At 46.9% G+C, this 23,521-nt stretch overlaps 7 non-coding genes across 7 annotated transcripts; 5 read left to right on the top strand and 2 right to left on the bottom strand.

Moving 5' to 3' along the window:
* The first annotated feature begins 10,557 nt into the window (after nt 1-10,557).
* TRNAW-CCA (transfer RNA tryptophan (anticodon CCA)) lies at nt 10,558-10,629 on the top strand. The gene has a single exon. It is a non-coding gene; the product is annotated as a tRNA-Trp (tRNA).
* Nucleotides 10,630-11,400: 771 nt separating this feature from the next.
* Nucleotides 11,401-11,473, top strand: TRNAR-ACG (transfer RNA arginine (anticodon ACG)). Its single transcript has one exon. It is a non-coding gene; the product is annotated as a tRNA-Arg (tRNA).
* Nucleotides 11,474-13,510: 2,037 nt separating this feature from the next.
* Nucleotides 13,511-13,583, top strand: TRNAR-ACG (transfer RNA arginine (anticodon ACG)). Its single transcript has one exon. It is a non-coding gene; the product is annotated as a tRNA-Arg (tRNA).
* Nucleotides 13,584-14,574: 991 nt separating this feature from the next.
* Nucleotides 14,575-14,647, top strand: TRNAR-ACG (transfer RNA arginine (anticodon ACG)). The gene has a single exon. It is a non-coding gene; the product is annotated as a tRNA-Arg (tRNA).
* Nucleotides 14,648-15,859: 1,212 nt separating this feature from the next.
* On the bottom strand, nt 15,860-15,932 carry TRNAH-AUG (transfer RNA histidin (anticodon AUG)). The gene has a single exon. It is a non-coding gene; the product is annotated as a tRNA-His (tRNA).
* A 981-nt stretch (nt 15,933-16,913) lies between these two features.
* TRNAW-CCA (transfer RNA tryptophan (anticodon CCA)) lies at nt 16,914-16,985 on the bottom strand. Its single transcript has one exon. It is a non-coding gene; the product is annotated as a tRNA-Trp (tRNA).
* Nucleotides 16,986-17,314: 329 nt separating this feature from the next.
* Nucleotides 17,315-17,386, top strand: TRNAW-CCA (transfer RNA tryptophan (anticodon CCA)). The gene has a single exon. It is a non-coding gene; the product is annotated as a tRNA-Trp (tRNA).
* The last annotated feature ends 6,135 nt before the right edge of the window (nt 17,387-23,521 follow it).

Raw genomic sequence — 23,521 nt, forward strand, 5'->3', positions numbered from 1 at the left:
ATATAATTTTACACATCTTTAGAATGGAGGAAAAAATTGTTAGAGCAAGGTCATCTCACCTGTCTAAATGCTGGCTAAGAGCAAGGTCAGTCTTTGGTCAGTGAGGGATGAGCGCAGCCACGTTGTTGGTGGATCTGTTCTTCTCTGTAGACCAGAAGAGCACCCTAAGATGACTAAGATGATGGTTAACACACTGATTTAGAGAGTGACCTTTCTGAAGTGTGTGGTGGGAATGTGAACAAGCCGTTTGCACTAGTTCAGGCCAGAGGAAAGGACATCTCAGCTGCTGCAAGGGGCTTTCTGTGCTGCATAAGAAAGGTTTCAAATCCTTCCAGCCAAGGAAGATGCCACAGCTTGTGCTCCAAGGGTCATTTTTAGATGGCTGGGAGATGAATGCCACCCTTTCTCATTTTCCTCTGCGAAGATGTCCATCAACTGGAGAAATTAGAAAGCCACTCATCATGACTGGGAGCTGCTGAGCATATGAAGATGATGCTTAGAAGTAAACACTTTTCCATCTACATTTTGAATGAAACTTCTGCGGTTAATAAATTCAAACTTACCACAGAGGGAAGCACAGACTGCATAAAATGGTTTTAGACAGAAGGTTTTAGATAGATTTTGTTGGTCAAATATGAAGCCTTCCCATAGGTGGTACCACTGCTCAAGCAGGTGCTGTTTATTGGTAGAAGTAAGGAGATGGGGAAGAGCAGTTGACTGGCATCTTACTTTGGAGAACAGGAGATGAATAATGTAGACATGGCGTGATCATGCCAGTTGGACAGTCCTTGTTTCTATCACTTTAACAGAAGGGAAAACCATCATCTTTCCTTCTATTAGGAAGGAAAGGAAGGAAGACAGAAAAAGGAGGGAGGTGAAGTTTGGATTACAAGGGGATGTGGTTTCCAAGGACATTACAGCAAAGTTTCAGTGGATTTCTGTGTGGAGGTGTAATAGAGACCTTCTGCCCTTTCCATACATATGGCTGTTATATCTGTTTATTTAGTATTTATTACCTTTGTTATACAAAGAAACACGTGACCTCTAGATAATTATACACTTTGCATGTTGAGAAAACCAGGCATCTTCTCTACAACGCTAGGGAAAAAAACTGGTTTGTTTTCTTGTCCATGCATTTCTGGGGTTTTCTGCAATTCTGTGAGACCTTTATTACAGTTCTGTGCAGCACTTCCATCCTCTGTTGGGGCAAAGTCCCACTTGTTCTCGCACACATTTTATTTGTGGAGGTACACAATGACCCCCCTCGTCTTGACAAGTATGGAAGTCTGATGTCGTATCTGCAATTAAAAGGATTTAAGTCAAAACAGAAAACATTACACCACCATCTGAAACAACTCTTACATGGAAAGCATCATGAAGTTCTGATTATTGTGCCTCCAAAAGCAAAGAAACATCCACAGGATGTGGCCACAGACAGATACAGGATGCTGGATCAGATGAACCTTAGGTCTGATTGGCACAGTTGGCTGTAAAGCATACGTTGGCTGAATGATACATATTGACTATTGGGGAGCTCCGAAAATAAGCAAGTCCAGAAAAGATTAGACAAATTTACAAGGAAGTCGTCAGATGGCACCTATTAAACATAGCAGTGTGGATGCAGTCAGCAGTCCCCCAACAGATGACGATAGGAAGATATATCAAGGAAGGAGAACTCTGTGTGGGCCATAATTTTTATTTTCTTTCCCCAGGCATCTGTTCTGTTGGAGACAGGACATTGGGCCATGTAGTGTTTGGCCATCCCAAAATGCCAATTCTGGTCCTGTGCTCCGTGCTGCCATTAATGGAAAAACAGCCAGGTCCATCTTTGTAGATGGGAGGAGGTTGCTTAGGCCATTTGGAGAGGGAGCAAGAGTGGGTTTTGCTGACTTCAGTAATCTCCTCTCCAAACATTGCCTGCCTGGGCAGGGTTTCCACACATACCTATGCAGCAGGTCTTCTGACGCCAAGAGCAAGTCCCAAACGCCGCAAATGGCTCTGGGCAGGATTTTGAACGGAAGCAGAAACCGTGGTATCCAACACAACGTAAGGTGTCTTTGGGCAAGCCAAGACCTACAGGGAGAATGGAATTCCCAGCTATGTTGCAGGATCAGTCCATTTCTCATGGTCTTTCTCCTGCTGAAACCCCATGAAGCCCAATTAGGGGTCTGATACAAATATCCAAAGCCCAAGGCAGCTTTCCCAAAAGTTTTGAGAAGCCTTATGGGACCTTATAAGACTCCGAGGAAGGCTTTTGTACAACTAGAGAAAAATGTAGCTGTTGATGGCAAGTTTTTGAACATATCCTGGTCATGCATGTTGTAGTGGGTAGGGACAGCCCAGCCTTTAGATGCTTCTAAGTTCTGGGACTGCAGTGCTGTAGGCTGGTCATGCAAGGGACAGAATGGTGCTTGTATGCTCTGAGATGTGCTTATGATGTAAAAAAAACCCCAAAATGGGGATCTGGCCCAGTTCACAGGGATCAGAGGTTTACCCAGCTGCTTCCTTCTCTGAAAGCCTGACTCCAAGATGGGAAATTCATTAAGCATGAAGAAAGGCTAAAAGCACAATCACTAAATGAGTCAGTACAGTAGAAGGGCTGAGAAAGGGGAACCAGCATATTCAGAGAGCTAAAGCAGACTTCACTGGTGTAATTCAACTGGAGTAATACAAAAGAACACCTCTGCCCCTCTCCAACCATACACCAATGATATGAGTTATGACCCTGGGGTAAGAAGAGGCAGATGATTTCCATGATATCATCTTCCAACAGTGGCATAAAGAGACTTCAGAGTCACAAGGAGCCAACACCCGGTAGTGGCCTCTGTGGGGATGTTCTGGTTTGACATCTGGTCACCATAGGTTCATTTTTCACTTCTGCTTCTAGACTGAGAAATAGGGAACAGCTCTAAAGGAGCCGAAGAGTGTGGAGGAGCACAGTCTGCACCACTGCACAAGCTAGTTGTGCCTCCTACACAGGCAGACCCCAGCGTGGGTCTTGTCCCTTACCTGGAACAGCCTGGAGGAGGAAGAGGAGAAGAGCCATGAGACAGGAGAAGAGCTTCATAGTGGAAGGTCTCAGCTGGAGCGTGGAGACGGGGCCACAATGTCAGAACCTTTGAGCAGGGGAGGAGGGAGCACTCTTGCATTTATAGAGTTGTGGGAGCAGATCTGGCTGTCCGGGGGACCTTGGCAGTGGTGAGCGTGGAAGGCAATGAGTACAGCTTGACCGCTGCACACGGGTAAACCTGAACAATGGAAGAGGGTCACAAAAGCAAGCAGAGACATAACTACACCTCCCTACCTAGCCGCTGGGAAGGCTGTTTCTCCATGCTGACCCACCCAGAGAGCTTCATTACTTGTTAACTTCAAAGATCAAGGTGGTTGGTAATGGACCACCCGGAGAAAATTAGCCATTGTTTTGGTGGGAGAGAAGGCACCTGGGAGTGCCAGGATGTTGGTCATCACTGTGGATGATGATGAGTATAGTAGAAGGTCCAAGGTGCTGCTGTGATGTTTGCAGTTTCCATTCATCAATGCAAATAAATTATTATTTCCATCATTTCCCCAACTGAAAGATAAAATTTGAACCACCTAAACAATCACTTTTCTTTCTGAAAATAGTAGTTGGTTGGTGAAATGTAGAAGACATTTTTTTCCCAAATTCTTAATCTTATATGTTAATCAAAATTGTTAAATTATCCACATAATTGTCTTCAGATAAACTGAGAACTTTTCGTGAATTATATGTACATATTTTTTACTTTTTTTTTCATCATTATGACAAATATGAGTTACAGCACAAGCTTAATAAAATATTAGTTAACAAAAGAAGATATAATGGTACCATGAAGCTTGAGCTTCATTTCCCATGGAGTCAGGAGTGCTGTTATACTCTGTACAACTCAAGACCTGCTCCTAAGCACTATTTAAAATTCTCCCAGGCTCCTAAATAATTCAGGCACTTCTGGACAGATTCCTTGAAATGAAAGGATTGATTCTCTAGTACTTTCCCAGCTTTACCTTGAAAATGCTGGAAAATCAAGATGAGAAGAGCAATCAGAAGGTATGAGGAGGTCCTTATGGCTGGAGCTTGGTCTCATATTCAGGGAAGATACAGAGAAAAAGGCTTTCATACGCAGAGAGTGATGAGGCATCTCTGTATTTGTAAAAGCAGGCACATGAAAATCTCAGAGTAGCTCCATAAAATCCATAGCCCCTTAAACTTATTAGCTCAAGTTATACTTTTATGACATAGCAGCAAAGGACTCTTGATGAATCCTTGAAAATCCTGGCTATAGGATCTAATGTAGGTAGTGGAAGGGGAAAGAGGGGTCCTAAATTAAGGTAGGGTAGAAACATCTCTGGAATTGCCTTTCCATGACAATGGTGTGTATGTGTGAAAAATGTCTTTTTTTTCATTTCCAAGGGAATAAAGGTGTCACAGGAGAGACAGGGCATCCTTGCAACATCAGTTGGCTCTCCCAGATGGTGGTGGAAGAGGGGAAGGAAAATCTCCTCTTTCGCAGGAGGAGAGGTCTATGTACTGGATCAGCCCTGGAAAAATCCATCCGCCTGCACTGGTAGAGGGAATGTCCACCTTGCCATGCCATTGCTACTGAGGATCCTGCTGGTAACTCCTCTGTCAGATTAGGGACTCTGGAAAACCATCTCAGCAGCAGATGATGAGGGGCATACCTATGTACAAAATGTCATGTACACAATGGCCTGGTAGGGTGTCACAGAGCATCATCTTTTAGGGATATCCATGGGGATATTGAAGAAAACGGCATGCATCCTTGGATATATGGGAGTGAGGTAAAAGGGTTTTCACCTCCTTACTCTTCTCCTGAGGCTTTGGCTTCACTTTCCTTCAGCTTTTCTCTTTTTTTTTTTCTGCACCCTGAACCCAAGTCTGCCACCCTAGCTCAATCCCTGCACCACCAGAAACACAACCCAAATCCTGTGCCCTGAACCTCCTCTACACCACTCACTCCTCATCTACCATTCTGCGTGCTTCCTACCTTGCAAACCAAACCTGCCTTGGATCCTGACCTTCAGATGGCAGTTGAGTGTATGGATCTTGTAAGGGGCTAGGAATTATGTCTCCAGGATGCTGCACTTGCTCATTTTGCTTTCAAACACCTTGGAAAATATCCAGATGGTTAGTTAACCCATTAAGGTCAAGCCAGCACCATGGGTCATTGACCATCTCCACTCCTATATCACATAGAGCGAGCATCTGAATATGAAAGAAGAACTTACACCTCAGAGATAAAGTAACAGGTTTTTATGGAAAACTGTGCACATTAAGGTTCTTCTCACATGGTTTCAGTTTGAGTGGATTGATATCTTACAGAAAACCTATGTGTCAGCCAGAATGCATCAACCTGTCCTTCTGCAGAGAGCTCATTTTGTTCCATAATGCATTTAAGTAAAAATATGTGGAAATTGCCAGAACGTCTCCCCAGGGCTGAGTTATTATGTCCCACCGTTCTCCCATGCCTCAGTTCCTCAAGTGCTAGTCCCTCACCCCAAGAACAAGGTGTTACATCAGCTTGGAATCAACTGGCTTGGTCTGTGCTTGGGCTGCCAGGACTTCATTTCCATGGAACATACTGTATTATTAAAAACACCATTTTTCTACTCAAAAAGTAAAATCTTGCCATCTTAGAAGTGGTCAGCACTGCAGATTCCTTTACCTGTTGCCTGAAGCCATTGTTCAGCCCCTGAGTGCTCATGTTTTTCTCTCCAACAGGATCAAACTCTTCAGGGATTCCCATAAACTAGAAATGAGCATTTGTCCGCTCCCTGCTCCAGGGAGTCCTGAGGAAACGCTTTGTCACTTTTCTGGCTTTTCAAGGGTAGTTTGGCAAACAAGAAGGACTTATTTTTTTCTTCAAAGCATCTTTGACAGAACAAAACAGATTTATTTGCTATGTCTATGGATGGGACGCCCATTACGCCTCCTTGCTTTCTCTGGCAACCAGCATTGCATCACAGGACATAGAGCAGGGTCATACATGAGGTGCACCCTCCGTTTCACGGGCGTACAAAGAGCAGATGACAAGGGAGATTCATGATACTGTTTTCATAAGGATCCATCCATGCAGTATTGGAATTGTGCTACCAGCAGTGGCATTGAAACGGTAGCCGACAGCACAGGTTCTACTTCAGAGCAGAAGAAACCCGTGTCACCTACCCAAGCCTGTTTCTAGACGTGATATTTATTGATGTTGTTCTGACCCAGTGGCCTGTGTCAACAATATGAACCTTCCTCTTAGTCAATGTGCATTGTTCTCTGCCTTTCTGGTTCCTTTGTTAGACTTTTATTCCAAATTTTGCAGGCGCCACTGAGTCTCCCGAGCAGCCACGTGCCAGGAAAGCTGTTTACGTCCATTTGCAGGCATGCCAGGGAAATGGATGAAACCAAAACCTTGACAAGAAAACGTCATTTGGCTCAGGTTCCCGCTGAAGCCAAGTGGAACATCTCAGCTCTCAGGCAGGATCCAACGTTGTACTTTGTCAGTCTGGAGCAGTAACCCAGCTTTCTATATCCGCAAAGATTTTTTTTTTTAAATTGCAAAATAATGGTCCTGTTCTGTTTAGTGATGGACTGGAAAGGTTTGCCTTTTTTTTTTTTTTTTTTTTTTTTCTCCGTAGGAAGTGAAGGACAAATGCAAAACCTCAGATGTGTTAATAATCTGGTAGAGGTGGAGTGCTTGTTCAATAATCTCACATTCAAAATCCTTCCCTATAATTTCCAGCCATTGCATGTGAATGTCCTCACTATCATGCTAATCACAATCCTCTTCAAATTACTATCAGAAATTTTATCCCAAAAAAATACTTTGGATTTGGAGTGCCATCTCATCCTGCCTCGATGCCTCTGCACTTCGTTTGCTCTTGTTTGTTCTCCTCCTCCTCTCCCAGGGTATTCCAGGTAAGAGACATGTTTTATATGGATCACGGAAGGAATACTTACACAGGGGGAAAGCTCTGCCTCCTGCCTGATGACCAGTTCTCCAGCTGGGGCTGGAGAAAGTCACCAGCCCTCCATACAGTCAACAGTCCTCATGCTCTGTGTTGCAATGGTCACAGGAAAGGCCTGTTCCCAGTTCATCCAGTTTACCAGCAGACAGGACTGCTGGAAACTTTTTTTCATGCATTTCCATGCAGGATGTGAAAATGCAAACAACTGCGGAATTCTGAGCAGGGTTGTTTTAATCACTATTTTAGTCATTAGCATTACGAAGACGAATTTCATAGAGTCAGAATCACAGAAGGGTTTGGGTTGGAAAGGACCTTCAAAGCCCACCCAGTCCAACTCCCCTGCAAGGAGCAGGGACATCTCCAACCAGATCAGGTTGCTCAGAGCCCCGGCCAGCCTGGCCTGGAATGTTTCCAGGATGGGGCATCCACCACCTCTGGGCAACCTGGGACAGTGCTCCACCAATCTCAGATCCATCTGAACAGCAGACAGCAATGATGGAGAAGCTTCTACCACCATGTGAAATGCCCGTTCTCTCCTTTCAGTAGATTCAGAAAAGTATGAATCTCTCCCTGGGATTCACATCCCTTTGAGAGAGCGAGGAAGGGGAGTACACCTGAGAAGGGAGTACATCTCTCTCATTTTGGAGTTTTCAGTCAATGGGCCCGGGCTAGCTCTGAAGTAACCTGGGACACTAAAATTATGAGAAACATCTGCTTTCCCCAGGCTCTGATTTGCATTATGGTAATGTAAATTGTCAGAATGTGATTGTGTTTGGGGTGCAGTGCTCTGCGAACTCACTGAAAACCTGACCTTATTTATAACATCGTAAGGGGCTAGAAAAGGGCAGTGGGGGAAAATTGGGTGTTTTCCTGAGAAATCTGAAAATGTCAGTATTCTATCAAACCGATATCATACAGACATTGATATATTCTGCTTAAAAATAAAAATTAAAAGCCAAGTGTCCAGAAATATCTCCTGCATCACTTCAAGACATTTTATGTCATTTGTATCAACTAACGCACAAATATAATTCTTTGTGGAGATATCTACTCCAAATGTCCACATTTTTGAGCTGACTCCCATTCTCAGGCAGGATTCTGGTGCCTGAACATGGTATCACTATAGATGTCCTGGAGCATGCAAGATAACTTGCATGGGACAGAGGTCTATGGGACGCTTCTGAAAGGGTAAATATAGACCAGGCAGCACATCCCCTAACGCAACACTAGATGCCTGAATTTATGCAGCTGAATTTCTCCAATTATGTCACACAGTTGGAAATTAGGCAAGTATCAGAGTGGGATAGATGACGAGAGATGCCACTGCAAGGTGGTCAACAGGGAGCAAGCAGTAAATGAAGTGACCATATCTTAGGCTGCACTTCTGGAAAGCTGGGGGCTGATGGGGTTAGAATAATACGGGAATAGCAAAAAAAAAAAAAAGCTTTGGAGAAAAAAACCCTGTATTTCCAGGAAAGAAGCAAGATTAATTTCCCCAGCCTAGTCTAGGGATGGAGGGTCCTTCACTGGGCAAATGGCACCTCCCGCCCGGTTTTGCAGCTCGTGGTGCCCATGAGCTGGTTCATGGCTCCCTCTGGTGGGAGGAGATGCTGGTGGAGGAAAGGACAGCAAAGCCCTTCTTCCAGGCAGGGTTTGCTCGGATGGAAAGGGAGGTGCCTGCCTCTTTGCTCCACCTTCAGCGTTGATAATCCACATAATAAATACGCAAGGATTATTCGCCCAGAGAGATGGTGGATGTCCCATCCCTGGAAACATTCCAGGCCAGGTTGGCCGGGGCTCTGAGCAACCTGATGTGGTTGGAGATGTCCCTGCTCCTTGCAGGGGGGGTTGGACTGGGTGGCCTTGAAAGGTCCCTTCCCACCCAAACCATTCTGATTATAAATATGTTTGGAGAAGGGATGGTTCAGACATCGAATTTTAGGGACTAGAACGAGTTGCTCACTTATATAACTATATAGATAACTACATATACAACTATAAAGATAACTTTTTTTCCTAACTTCATGTAATTTTATATCACTTACATAACTTTAAAAACCACTGTAACGACAGTGATAATGGGAGCTCTGCTGCCTAGTGCACAGGTAAGCATTCCTCCCCGTAGACACATGCAAGGTTCTAAAGCAGCATCCCACCCCAGGAGACCTTCCCCTAGCACTTCATGCCTTGCTAAGCAGTGCTGCCTTGTACAGTCAGCGAGCAGTAACCACATGATGCCAGTTGTTTTCTTGATTTTTTTTTTAAATAAAAGTCATTTTCAAAAGCTTGAAAATGCAGAATTTCAGAGAGTCTTCTGCTGACATCTCTTTTTTTTTTTTCCACAGGAGAAGAATGTTTCCATGGAGAAATGTACCCTACCACTAGCCCAGATGAGAGTGCTGTGACTTGCTTCCAAAAAAAACCCACTCCCAAATAGAAACCTAGTAAAGTTCAGCGTGGTCTTTCTCTCCAAATGAATATTTGTACACCTCGTGTACTTATACAGAGTACATACAGATGGTGGACAAGTAGCTCCTTGGCTAAGCAACTCAAGCAAACTGCTTAAGCATAGCTAGATAACTATATCCACTGCAGAAAATAAAGACATCTTTTAAACTATCAATTGTGCCACTCATCATATGGGTTCTGTAATTTTTACTTGCATTTATAAATAATTTTCTCAATTTCTGTCCTCCTTCTCAATGATTTTTTTGAAACAGATCATTCTTAAAACAACAGCAACTTCAGCATTGCATCACAAACTTGTACACTGGTATTAAATAGTTTATTTTCTTTAAAAGGAAAGAGACATGTTAATAATGGTGCCAGAGCTCTAACTCTAAGATTTTTAGCATGAGCTCTGGGGCCAACAGGAACTGAGTGCAGAGATGTCAGAATTTGTGATGCTAGGCAGAAGGTAGAGCAGTGAGGATGAAATTGAGTTGGAGAAAAGTAAATATGGGTTGAGTAGAAAAAAAAAAATGTGCTCTGAAAGAGAAAGAGAATGGGACAGATGGAGGCGCAGCCATCCTGCCTCTCTCCAGTTTGCAGGAGGTCCAGATGAAATGGGACATTCGTGAATGAGGTGTAATAATTACTGTTCTTCAGAAAAATGCCTGATGGATTTCTGACAGAAAATTATTGCTGGCAGAATTCCTGACAGAGAAAGGGGATAAGCCAGAGCCAGGGCAAAACCCGAGACTGGTTACCCACACCTTCCAGAAGGACACCAGAGCATCCTTGTCCCATCACCTCCTCCATGGCCAGGTTGTGGGTAGGAGGGGATGTGGTCCCTTCCCAGTGTTCTGCCCTGGGCCACCACTCTCCCTCGCAGCATCCCTGAGCTCCTGCCCACACTGACCTTGCAGATCATCCCACCCCACCCTGCACATCCATTGTCCAGCCTGGACTCCTCTCTGCATCCACACCTGGGCTGACCTCTCCTCAGGTTGCCCCTTCCCCTCCATAGCTACAGCCTGGACACCCCTGGGATGGTGCCTGTGGAGAGGACATCCCCATTGCCCAGGCTGGGGTCCATGCCATGGAGCTGTAGCCTTTCACCCTGACCTCGTGGCGCAACGGTAGCGCGTCTGACTCCAGATCAGAAGGTTGTGTGTTCGAATCACACCGGGGTCAGCCTAGGGCCACTCCTGGACACCATCTCTATTGCCTCTGCTTTTCTAGGGGGCTGCTCTGCATGAAGGGCAGGGCTCTGCAAGGCATTGGCCAGCCATAGGAGGACCTCTCAGGAATGGCTGAGGGGAGAAATGTGATGCCCAGAGCTTTCCTTTCAGTCAGACACTGTCCGGTTGGAGGTTATAGATCATGATCAAAGTAGAGGTCAGTACAGGGGCATGTTGGGTGTCTGCAGGAAGAGAAGTCTTCCTCAGGGAAGTGCAAGAAGCTTCACAACTGCATGCCCAGTCACTCCTGGGGGACCTGGACTTACCCACTGAAATATTTCTCTGGGAGTGCAACATGGGGTGGCACAGTCAGTCCAGGGGATTTCTGAAGGGGATCAAGGGCAATTATTTAGTGTAGGATCATGGAAATAGAGACAGGTTTCTGAAGAATAACATGAGAAATTTTCTCAAGAATGTTAAGAAGGGAGATCCAGGATCCAGTCTGTTCAGCCTCACCCCAGGACCCACATGAAGACCATGGAAGAAATACTCCTGAAAGCCATGCCCAAATGAAGGAAGGATATGAAAATTACTGGAAACAGTGACCGTAGATTTACCAAAACCAGACCACTCTTGGCCAGCATGATAGGTTTGATTTTCCTCACTGCTTAGTATTGCATTGGATGTTCTCTGGTGTCTTTGTGATGGGTGCGGATGATGTTCTACAGGATGAAGGATGCAACCAACCTGCCAGGGCCAGAGGGCAAACCAGGGGCTGGCGCCAGGGCCAGTGGCGCAATGGATAACGCGCCTGACTACGGATCAGGAGATTGCAGGTTCGACTCCTGCCTGGCTCGACACTTTTAGACTCACAGCAATTCCTCCTGCTGCCCATCATCCATCCTCAGGGCCTTCTGCAGGGCAAAAGTGCTGGGGTGTCCTCTTGCCCTGCAGGAAGGAAAGAGTTTCTCCAGATCTTGGGGTGCAGCTGGGCACCTTGTCTCATCACTCTACTCTACTCACCTCCCTCTATTCCCACTGCTTGCTCGTGTTCCACACTGAGAATACTGCAACCAGTTTTGGGTTCTCCAGTGTAAGGACTTGATCTCCTGGAACAAGTCCATTAGAGTGCCACCAAAATGGCCTGGTGTTGGAGCACTCAGTGTATGAGGAGAGGCTATGGGAACCGGGTTTGTCTGACCTGGGGAAAAGGAGGTTTCAATGAGGACCTGATAGCAACTTTCCAGTACCTATGAGGAGGTCATCAAGCCAGGCACTTCGTAGCATTTCATGATGAGAGGACGAGAGACAAATAGGTACAAACTGAAATGGGAGGTTCTGGCCAAATATGAGGGAAGAGTATTTTGCCGAATTTTTTGTCATTGATGAAGGAGAGAAAGGGAGATGGATAAAGGGAGGGAGTGAGGAAGAGAGGGGGCTGTAGCCAAGGCATGGGAACGGGGGCTCGGCAGGTAAGCGTTCAGTTGGTACAGAAGGGACCTGCTCGGTGCCAGGGACAGTGACTGAGACTAGGCAGGCATCTCACCTGCCCCACAGGAGACTCAGCTGCAATGCCTGGCTTATAAGGGTTGGGGGTCAGGCCTGGGTCTCCTGGGGGCTGTACTGGCCAGCTCTGGGGTGGTCCCCATCGGGAGCATGTCCCCACCACCCAGGCTAGGTCAACGCCTGAGGGCTGCATCCCTCCACATTGACCTTGTAGCACAAGGGCATCATGTCTGCTTCTTGCTTCTCATTCCTTCTGTATCTTTTCAATCTGGTTACAAGAGGACTCTGGGAGACCCTATTTAAAGTCTTGCCTAGGTCAAGAAGAACAAGTGTTTTTTCCCAGGTTCCAGCAAGGCAGGCAGTTGGGTAGGTCAGGTAGGACCCTAGTAAATCTACGCTGGCAGTTTGCAACTGCTTTTGTGTCCTCTCTGTGTCCATTTTGCTCAAGTGATTCCTGACTTGATCATCTTCTGCCATGAACAATCCACTGCCATAGACTCTGTCAGAAGGCAAAGGGACATGAAGCTGGGAGCAGACCTCATCAATAAAGACAGAAGCAGAGAAGTGCCTCAGCCTGCTCCGTGTCTGTTGCTATTTCCCTCACTCAGAAGTGGTCCCACACTTTCTTTCATTTTTTTTCTTTGCTGCCAATGTAGTTCTAAAAGCCATTTAGTTGACCTTTCATATCCCTGCCCATCTCAACTCCAGCTGAGCTTCGGTTTTCCTGTGCCAGCAGCCAATTCTAACCATCAGATTGGGGGAACGATTATTACTCGGTTTGACATTTGTGGGACCACATCTGGAGTCTGTGCCCAGTTTTGGGATCTCCAGGACAAGACAGACATTTACAGACTGCATTAAGTCCTAGAGATGGTCATACAGATGAGAAGGTGATGGTGTCCCTGATGAGGAGTGACCCTGATGAGGAGTGACCTAGAGAGCTAGATGTCTATAATATGGAGAAGAAGAGGTCAAGGAATGATTATAATTTTGTTTTATAGTATATGTGCCTACAGAGAAAGTGGAGCCAGGCTTTTGTTGTGGGTAGGGAGGACAGAAAAACAAACAAACAAACAAACAACCCCAAAACAGATTGCATAAAGAAAAATCTCTATTAAATGACAGGAAAAAAAATGTCATCCATCAGGTGTCACACATTCAAACAAGGTCCCAGGGAGGTTTTGGAGTTCCCATTCTTGGAGACATTCAAAGCTCAGCAAACAAAATGACTTCATGTCAAAGACTTCTGTGCTCTGAGCAGAGGATTAGATCACCTGCCTTCCAGAGATCTTGTAAAATTAATTTTTTTTCTATTCTTAACTGAATCCCCTGCTCCCCTCACAAAGCCCATCCAGTGACAGGAAGCCCCTGGAGATCCAGAAGTGCCAGGGCCAGTGGCGCAATGGATAACGCACCTGACTACGGATCAGGAGATTGCAGGTTCAACTCCTGCCTGGCTCGCCATTTTCCTATCAGTAGTACGGATGGTGACAGGGGACCTCTTTCTCCAAGCTGGTCTTCCTTTACTGGGCTATTCTCCCTTCTTGCTGCACAGGAAATCTTCCCTCTCCAGGAAATCACGTCATGGAAGGCTCTGACTGGATATACTGGCAAAAAAAAACCATTCACCATGAGGGTGGTAAATCACTGACAGAGGGACCCAGAGAGGCTGTGGACTCTACATCCTTGGAGCTGTTCAGCTACATCCTTCAGCTGTTCAGCAGGCAAGGCACTGATCTGAATGTCATAAGTTGAGCAGGAATTTGGACTAGAAACCTCCACATCAAATTTTGAACCTGAATCATTCTATTTTTCAATGGGAAGTTCCTGTTTCCATGTTCTTTTGCTGCTCCATCCCACGCTGGCAGCCTCATGGGCTTGTCATCACCTTTTGGTACCTTCACTCTGCGTGTGACTGGGCCAAGGAAGGTCAAAAATGCCAATGTACAGGCCAGGCCAGACCAGACCAACTGGCCACCAAGCAAGACCTCACTATTCACAACGCACGTACTCTGCCCTCTTTCATCAGGCAGGAGTAAGCAGAGAACAAAACACACGGCCTTGGGCTAAGCTCACCTCTCAGCTGAGCACCATGGCTCCAGAGAGATCTGGGCTGCTCCAAGCCCTGCATTGGCTGGGAATGGTAGCTACACTTCCCATAGGGCAGGCAAGATGTCTCCTCCAACCCACCAAAGCAGCTGAGAGTCTGGAGGCCACCATCTACCCTTGGTGCCTGATCTCCATGTGGGGGGACTCAGCACAGACATCACATCTCCTGGGTGGTGGGACCCATGGGACCAATACTGACCTCTCCCACATAGGCAAGCAGGGCAAGGCTGTCATGGATGCGGCAGGAGGGAGCTAGATGAGGTCTTTCCACTTCCCTTTGACCACCAACACATCCAGGTGGTACAGAAAGTGTAGTGGGGGCAGCAGGTGGGACCAGTGGCTGGGGCCAGTGGTGCAATGGACAACACGCCTGACTACGGATCAGGAGACTGCAGGTTCGACTCCTGCCTGGCTCATCCTGAAGCTGTCTGGCTGCTGTGGAGGGGACAAATGACAGCTATCTTCATGAGGTCCTTCCCCTTCCAGGCTTTTTGCCCATCTCTATGGCATCAGCATCACAGGAACATCAGTCTGCGACACACTGCATCAAAGCTGTGAGCATACCACCTACTTCAAGAGCCACCACTCCTCAAGTCCTTTTAGACCTGGCCTGTTGAGTTCCTGGAGTGCTGGGCAGCAAGATTGCTCTTAAGGTCTCTGAGTGTGTGTTTTCCTCATAAGTCCCGTAAAGGCTGCCTGAAGCCTCACCAGTAACTGTGGGTAAGGAGTGTGTGGAAAATGATCTGGGACATAGGGCTTGAAGGGTTGCAGTCAGGGGTTGGAAGTGCAAACGGTGGTTGATTGCTCCTAGTGCTCCTCAGGGGTCAATGCTGATGCTGACACTATTGAACATCTTCACTGGTGTACTCAGTAATGGGATAGAATCACAGAAACATAGAATGGTTTGGGTTGGAAGGGACCTTCAAAGGACAGGATGAATCCTATGTGAGGTCATGGGTGACACCAGTGGGAAAGGGAGCAGCTGACACCGAGAGGAACGGCTGTCATTCAGAGTGACCTGGACAGGGAGAAGGAAGTTCAGCAAAAGCAAACACGACATCCTGCATCTGGGGTGGGATAATCCCACACAGCACTACAGACTGGGGATGATTTTTAGGAAAATAACTGTGCAGAAAAGGGCGTAGAGGGTCCTGGACAACAACTTGGACAAGGGTCAGCAGTGTGTCCTTGCATCCGTGAAGGCCAACTGCATGCTGGGCTGTCCTAGTAAGGACATAGCCACCAGCTCAAGAGAAGAGATTATTGCCCAGCATCCAGCATGTCTGAGACCATCACTGGGGCACTGTGTCCAAGACTGAGGTCCTCAGAACAAACAAGACATTCAAAACATGGAGCAAGTCTAGCTTTGTCCTTTTCCATACTTTTCCACACTTCTTTGAGCTTTTCCCAGAGTTAATGCTTTTTATAGCTGTGGTGTGGGACCCCGCTCTGCCCCTTTTGGAGTGCCCAGCTCTGCCACAAGGTCTGGAGAAACTCTGTCCTTCCTGCAGGGCAAGAGGACACCCCAGCACTTTTGCCCTGCAGAAGGCTCCGAAGATGGATGATGGGCGGGAAATGGAAGGGTCTTGCGGAGGCAGCAGGAGGAATTGCTGTGAGCCTAAAAGTGTCGAGCCAGGCAGGAGTCGAACCTGCAATCTCCTGATCCATAGTCAGGCGCGTTATCCATTGCGCCACTGGCCCCAGCCCCTTGTCACTGCTGTGACCCTGGCAGGCTGGTCGCATCCTTTGTTCTGTAGAACATCATCTGCACCCATCACAAGTACACTGAAGAACATCCAATGCGATACCAAGCAGTGAGGAAAATCAACTGGACTGCCAAACACTGATTGCAAACCCCTCAGACCCTGGCGCAGCCACTTTGCTTTACCTCGTGACCCAGCTTAGACACTCTGCGTCCTGCTGCTGTGACCCTGTCAGAGGTCAAATAGTAGTCAAGGTAAATGATGTTCATTGGTGTCCTCTTGACCACTGAGGAAGTTGTCTCTTCAGAGAAACCTATCATGCTGGCCAAGAGTGGTCTGGTTTTGGTAAATCCATGGTCATTTTTTCCAGTCGTCATCACACCCTTCTTTCATTTGGGCATGGCTTTCAGGAGTATTTCTTCCATAGTCTTCACATGGGCTCTGAGGTGAGGCTGGCCAGACTAGAATTCCTCTGATCCAGCTTCTTAATATTCTTGAACAAATCTGCCATATTGTTCTTCAGAAACCTCTCCCTACTGCCATGATCTTTCATTGAATAATTGCCCTTGACCCCCTTCAGAAGTCCCTTGGACTGACTGCCACCTCATGTCACCCTTCCAGGCAAGTATTGCCCTAGTCCAGGTCCCCCAGGAGTGACTGGCCATGCAGTTCTGAAGCTTCTTGCACTTCTCTAAGGAAGACTTCTCTTCCTTCAGCTTCCCGATGAGCCAAACTATGGCAGACACTCACCACAACACGTCCTTGCATTGACCTCCACTCTGTTCATGACCCATAACTTCTGAACCAGACCCATACCTGAAAGGAAAGGTCTGAGCATCATGTTTCTCCCATCACTGGTTCCAGAGATGCTGCCCTATAGCTGTGGTGGCCAATGCCTTGCAGAGCCCTGCCCCTCATGCAGGGCAGCCCCCTAGAAAAGCAGAGGCAATAGAGATGGTGTCCAGGGGTGGCCCTAGGCTGACCCCGGTGTGATTCGAACACACAACCTTCTGATCTGGAGTCAGACGCGCTACCGTTGCGCCACGAGGTCAGGGTGAAAGGCTACAGCTCCATGGCATGGACCCCAGCCTGGGCAATGGGGATGTCCTCTCCACAGGCACCACCCCAGGCGTGTCAGGGCAACCCCAAAAGAAGGGCTATGGGAGGTAGAGGGCCACCCCTTGAGGCAAGGCCGGCCAAGTTGTGCCCACAGTGCGACCACCCAGCTGGAGGGTGAAAGTCCTCCTTGCGGGCTCAGCAAGACAACTGGCAAAGATGCTCCCATGCCTTTGTCAGATTGATTGAATGTCCCTTCCCCTCAAAGAACACTCCACGGCCATAAAGTCCAGGATGACATTGGGTGAAATATCTCCCAGCCCTGACCTCGTGGCGCAATGGTAGCGCGTCTGACTCCAGATCAGAAGGCTGTGTGTTCAAATCACACCGGGGTCAGAATATCCCTTCTCCAATGGGATAGCATTGCGAGATGGGCCCCTCAGTGGCAGGTGTTTTTGCCCTCCCATTCTGTATCCCCTGGTCCTAGTGAAGGCAGCAAACGAGCCATGCCAGAGTGGTCTTTCCTTGCTGGACCAGTGTTAGGAAGGATAGATTCAGCCTTCGCTAGTCCTATGTGTACAAAGGAGACAAGATCAGCAGACATCCCAGCTCCGCGCCTGGGTACTGCTTCTCCTGTCCCCAATCCCCCTCCAGATGGGCGAGGGCATCTGACTCCACATGAGGGTTTCTACAGCCTGCAGTTTCCTGATCTGTTGTAGGACACATTATCCATTGCAGTGCTGGCCCTTGAGAGCCTGGCACACTGTGGCAACATATTGTCCTGTTCCTCTTTGTGGTTTTTACCTCCCATCTTATCACTCTTCTCTCTGAGATAAGTCTAGGTCCATCTACTCTGCACCCTGCTGTTGGGTGGTTGAAGGTTGGGTTGAAGTCCCAACCTTCAGGTGGGGGGGTTGAAGTCCCCCACCACCTTGGTGGCTCTCACTGGACTCTCTTTACTATGTCAGTGTCTTTTCGTTAGTTCTGATGAAACATCTGACTGTGGGGAACTGAAACCAAGCTGTCAGGACAAGTCATCAGGATCTTTAACTCTCTACTTACTCTGTCCCTTGTTCCCCATACATTTCTTGGTGAGATGGACAGAGGGGATGGAGGACTGGGAAAAAAAAAAAAAAAAAGGAGATTTGAAGCTATGGGAATGACCTTATATGAGTTGTAGTTCATTAAATGTAGTTAAACTAATTTTAAGATTAATTTTAAAAGACATAAATAGGATGCATAATGAAAAGAGACAATGAAGCGATGAGAGGAGAATAGGGGGTGGGATAATGAAGCAAGAGAAGAATAGGGGGTGGGAAAAAAAAAAGCAATTTCTCCAGCTGTACCCACACCATGGGTGCACCCTCCCACAGCAGGTCCAGGCTGCTACTCCTGTGTCGGGATCATGCATTTAGCAGGAATAAAAGTCCTGTGGTTCTGCATCCTGCACACAGAGGAGAACATTGACCCAAAAGTCCGTGAGCAACACAAGTGTGGGACTCACCTAAGAAGACAAACTTGAGCTCATGCCTTCAATGAACTCAGGCATTCCTGATGTTTTGGACAATAGCTGAATGGTGGTATCTGAACATACTGGACGAACATCTTCAGAAACTCGTGTAGCTATTTAGCCAGGGAGGAAGATCAGCTAAGGATCTCTGGTAAATGGTGTGTCTCAAAAAGATAATTTCCACGGATTCATGGGTGGTGGGATTGCACATGGGCTTTGTCAGTGCTGCTGGCCTGAAAGTGAAAGGAGCTCAATCTACCTGAGCACAGACCGTTTGTCTGACCACCTGGCCCCAGAAGACTCCCTTCCTGCCCATAGCTTGCCTGGCACCATCCACAAGTGTCTTGGGGGATGGGGACAGTGGGGAAAATCTCCTGCGCTTAGACCGTCCCACAGCTGGGCATCACAGCTCTAGAGAACCTTGGGTGTGCCCAAAGTCTGACCTTGTCTGGGAATCACAGCCACAGACAGAAGGCAGAATGTGATGAACCAAGGAGGGCAAGGTCCTCAGGATGCTTCCATTGTTCTTAACCCTGTGCCAAAACAATTAAGTGTAAGTCATTCCCTAACTTTCATTCTCACTTATCTGATGAACGTGGACCTAAGGGCCTCTATCCCATGCCCCAAAACTCCTGGTGTGTCACTGATGGGTTGACTGAGGATTTTGCTGGTGGCTGTCCTCCAGATGTCGCTACCTCACCGCTGTTCAGTGGCTCTGCCAAAAATAAATAAGTAAAGGCAGCACCCAAAGGCAAGGAAGATGTCTCCTGACTGTGGACCAGACACACACAGCTGTAACATGGGGAGAACATTGCAGCTGGAATCTGTACGTGTCACACCCTTGTACGTGCTGAGTGCCATCACCGCTGAACCAGGGGCCAGATTTATACCACCACTCTGTCTCTGTAATGGAATTTTCTGTCCCTTTGACTTCTCTGAATGGGAAGAAACCCAGGTATTTCCTTTTGCAGATCTTCCACAGATGAAAAAAAAAAAACCAACAATATAGTACAGGTTGTTGGATGCTTTTACTGGGCGTGCTAGCACACTCTTGAAAGAATGATCTCCAGTAAGAAGTACCATTCTGGTTTACTTCTGGTTAGAAGTATTATTTTCACTGTAGCCAGTGGGAACAGTTTTTACATTTTGTAAAAAATACTAAAAGATTTACAATTATTCTCAGAACTTTTAAGACTTTTTAAAGTCTTTTTTTTTTTTTTTTTAACGCAGGAGTGACTTGAGTCACCCTATAGGCAAGAGCTGGCTGGTGATAAGGTTTAATCGAAGGGACAGTTGACCAAGCAGTAGAACTTGATGTCTCCCACGCAAAGGAGGTTGTCATAGGTTACTTAATAACCAAATTATTTCATAATCTCGAGACTCTTTGAATTTTTATAGTTAAAACACTCTGTCTTGCATAAACAAGGAAATCCTTGAGGCCACATCAAATGGGGAAGTGTGAGGCAGAAAGGCTTAAAAATGTTCCATAAAACTGTAAATCCTTGTAACAAATGTTGTTTCATGTATAAATTTATTTTCCAATAATCCGGTTCTCGGAAAATTGTGATCAGTCCTGTTGAGGTCTGTTACAGAAAGTAGTTTACTCAAAATACTGATGTACAACTAGCTTGACCAGAGGAGGACATGAAGCCTGTGAGCACAAGTCCAGCTCTCCTGAGCTGGGACCCCTGCTCGCAGCACCAGACTGGATTTTCTGTGATTACAGAAACTTGAAATACGTTTTGTCAGGCAGTGAGGATTTTTTTTTCTGGCTGTATAAGCATCTGTGCCACTCTTGTGTCACCAAGCTATGCTCACTTCTAACACAAACCCATCACTGCACTGGAAGCTGAAGTTTCATTTTCATTTCTCTCCATCCTGTTGACTCAAGGCTCAGTGCCTAAGTGGAGGACAACGTCATATCTCCCTGTTAGTCATCAAGGTAAGGTCATTTTTATTCTGCTGGACCTTTTTTTAAGGAAGATGCTCCTGTTTGTGGAGGGAGGCTGTGGAGGGAGGTTCAACATCTTTGTCGGTGACATGGACAGTGGGATAGAGTGCACCCTCAGCAAGTTCGCCGACGACACCAAGTTGTGTGGTGCCGTTGACACGCTGGAAGGGAGGGATGTCATCCAGAGGGACCTTGACAGGCTGGAGAGGTGGGCCCGTGCCAGCCTCATGAAGTTCAACCAGGCCAAGTGCAAGGTCCTGCACCTGGGTCACGGCAATCCCAGGCACAAACACAGGCTGGGCGGGGAATGGATTGAGAGCAGCCCTGAGGAGAAGGACTTGGGAGTGATGGTGGACGAGAAGCTCAACATGAGCAGGCAATGCGCCCTTGCAGCCCAGAAGGCCAACCGCATCCTGGGCTGCATCAAGAGGAGCGTGGCCAGCAGGTTGAGGGAGGTGATTCTGCCCCTCTACTCTGCCCTGGTGAGACCCCACCTGGAGTACTGTGTCCAGTTCTGGAGCCCCCAACACAAGAAGGACATGGACCAGTTGGAGAAGGTCCAGAGGAGGGCCATGAAGATGATCAGAGGGCTGGAGCACCTCTCTTATGAGGACAGGCTGAGAGAGTTGGGGCTGTTCAGCCTGCAGAAGAGGAGGCTCCGGGGAGACCTGATAGTGGTCTTCCAGTACCTCAAGGGGGCCTACAAGAAAGATGGGGAGAGGCTGTTTAGTAGGGCTTGTTGCAATAGGATGAGAGGTAATGGTTTTAAAATAGAGGGGGGTAGATTTAGATTAGAAATTAGGAAAAAATTTTTTTACGATGCGAGTTACAGAACACTGTCCCAGGTTGCCCAGAGAGGTGGTGGAGGCCCCATCTCTGGAAACGTTCAAGGCCAGGCTGGATGAGGCTCTGAGCAACCTGACCTAGTCAGGGATGTCCCTGCTCCTTGCAGGGGGGTTGGACTAGATGACCTTTGAAGGTCCCTTCCAACCCTAACCATTCTATGATTCTATGATTCCTAGGCACTGGTGCCAATAAAAAGGTCTTTTCCCCTCAGTATCTGAATCATCAATGAAACGGCTGCTGGAGAAGTGATAGAAGAGACTGTTAACATCTAAATCCCAAGCTTTACGTCCCTCATTTCCTCTGATCAAGCCTGTCCCTGATGGCTCTCATCCCAACCCCTATTTACATCTAAGGCTCAGCCCTGCGTCAGTGCAGAGCAGGATGCTGGTCCCAGGGCTGTGACTGCCAGTCATCCATGGGGTACCCCAGTCTTCAATGTGGGGATGAATTTTTGTAAATATCTTCAGCAATGACATGGGGGGGGGAACAAAGATCAAAATCTCCAGGTTTGCAAATTTTTTTCAGATATTTAAAAGCTATGGGAATTGCAAGGAGCTTTGTAAAAAGGAATGAGTGAGAAAATAGATGACAGAAGTACAGTAGGGTAGTGCATCTAAGGAAAAATAACCCAGACTGTGACATTGGACTAGCAGTTACAGCCCAGGAAAGACATCTGACATTTGCAGACAGCAAACCTTGCTGCCATGGAAGGCTGTGAAGGCAGACGGTACTAGCAAGGTAGTGAACTTCTCCTGAGAAAGAAAGTGTCAAGATGGAACTGGAGTATATGACCCCGCTCAGCACATCATTCCCCTTCTCCCAGGGTTGATAGAAGAATAGTGCCAAAGGGTCCTTTTCCTTACAGCATCTCAGATGTATTGGCATCCCCTGGGACAAGACAGCATCATCACCATCCACACATTAATTCTTACAATACCCCTGCGAAGGAGGGGAGAGAAAACCTTCTGGTTTTACCAACATGACAATGGAAAGACATTCTTGGGAACATGTTGTCGAAGCAAGGAATCAAACTTGTGTCTTTGGAGGCTCCATATGTGTCTCTCCATGCCATCGCTGAAAGGCTCTGCCCTGGCCAACCTTCTGTGACATCTTAGGCAAGTCATCTCATATGAAAGTTAGGAAAGGTTGTGCAGAGTCATTCCACGTTTACTCCAGGGTCCTGCCTCTTACAGTGGTCCGGATATCCACGGAAAAGATTGAGAAAAAGAGCCTCATATTTTCTTTGATACACTCTCTGGTCTTCCCACTGGCACTTGCTTCCAGAAATGGGATGGTTTTGTGTGTTTACCACACTCCCAGGGTGTTTTCCTGGGAATTTCCCTGATCATTTCCAAATATATAAACTGCCAGAAAGAGGATTGCAAGCAATTTTTTTTCTCATTGATCAGGAGGAAAAAAGGACAGATGGATGATGGTGCCAAAGTAGCTCAGATATCACTTCCAGCGCTGTCCCAAATTATTTAAATCTGCACGAAGCATCGCTTATTTGCGCTATTACCCAGCAAGGCAAGTTCAGCTGCCACTGGACCATGTGCAGATTCCTGGCTGCTCTCCCCTCCTCTGCCTGCTTCTCTCTGTGCCTTCATGTTTCTTTCCAGTTGGTGACTTCTCACTAGGGAAGGGTTTGTCTGGGTACCAGATGGGGTCCCACAGAGACGAACAAATTTCTGTGCAAAGAAAATCATGATTAACAGGGTATGGAGAGCTGTCTATAAAAATCTCACTGTTCCAGCCTCCAGTACATTTACTTACATATTTACATCAGGAAAAAAAAAAAAAGGCAAATTCCACTGTTTATCCATTTTTCCTAGCAGGATGAGGTCCCTACCTTACAGAGACGAAGAAAGGCAATGGGAAAGTAATGCAGATGCAGCATATCTGGGTAATGTTAATTCCCCCATCTGAAAAAACTGGGAGACCTGGCAGAACTTCTCACCTTGCTATTATCAGTACAATTTTCTTGAATACCTGATCTCATGGCCATGTTGTTCTCTCAGGGTACTCTTTTCACAAAGTTTGTACCGGTGGAAGATGAACAGCTGCCTCTTAGTCTTATGTGCCTGGAAAATCAACCAAATTTTCTTTTTGTTGTGTGAACGTTTCCCTGGAAGTTCGTCACTTATGTAGGAATAAGAGCTGCCTGCCAAATGGGATTTGATCCCACAGCTTGCTTGCTAGCTTGCTCGCTTGCTTCTTTCCTTCC

Source organism: Chlamydotis macqueenii, chromosome 3, assembly GCF_036417535.1.
Source record: "Chlamydotis macqueenii isolate bChlMac1 chromosome 3, bChlMac1.mat, whole genome shotgun sequence".
Classification (NCBI taxonomy): Eukaryota; Metazoa; Chordata; class Aves; order Otidiformes; family Otididae; genus Chlamydotis; species Chlamydotis macqueenii.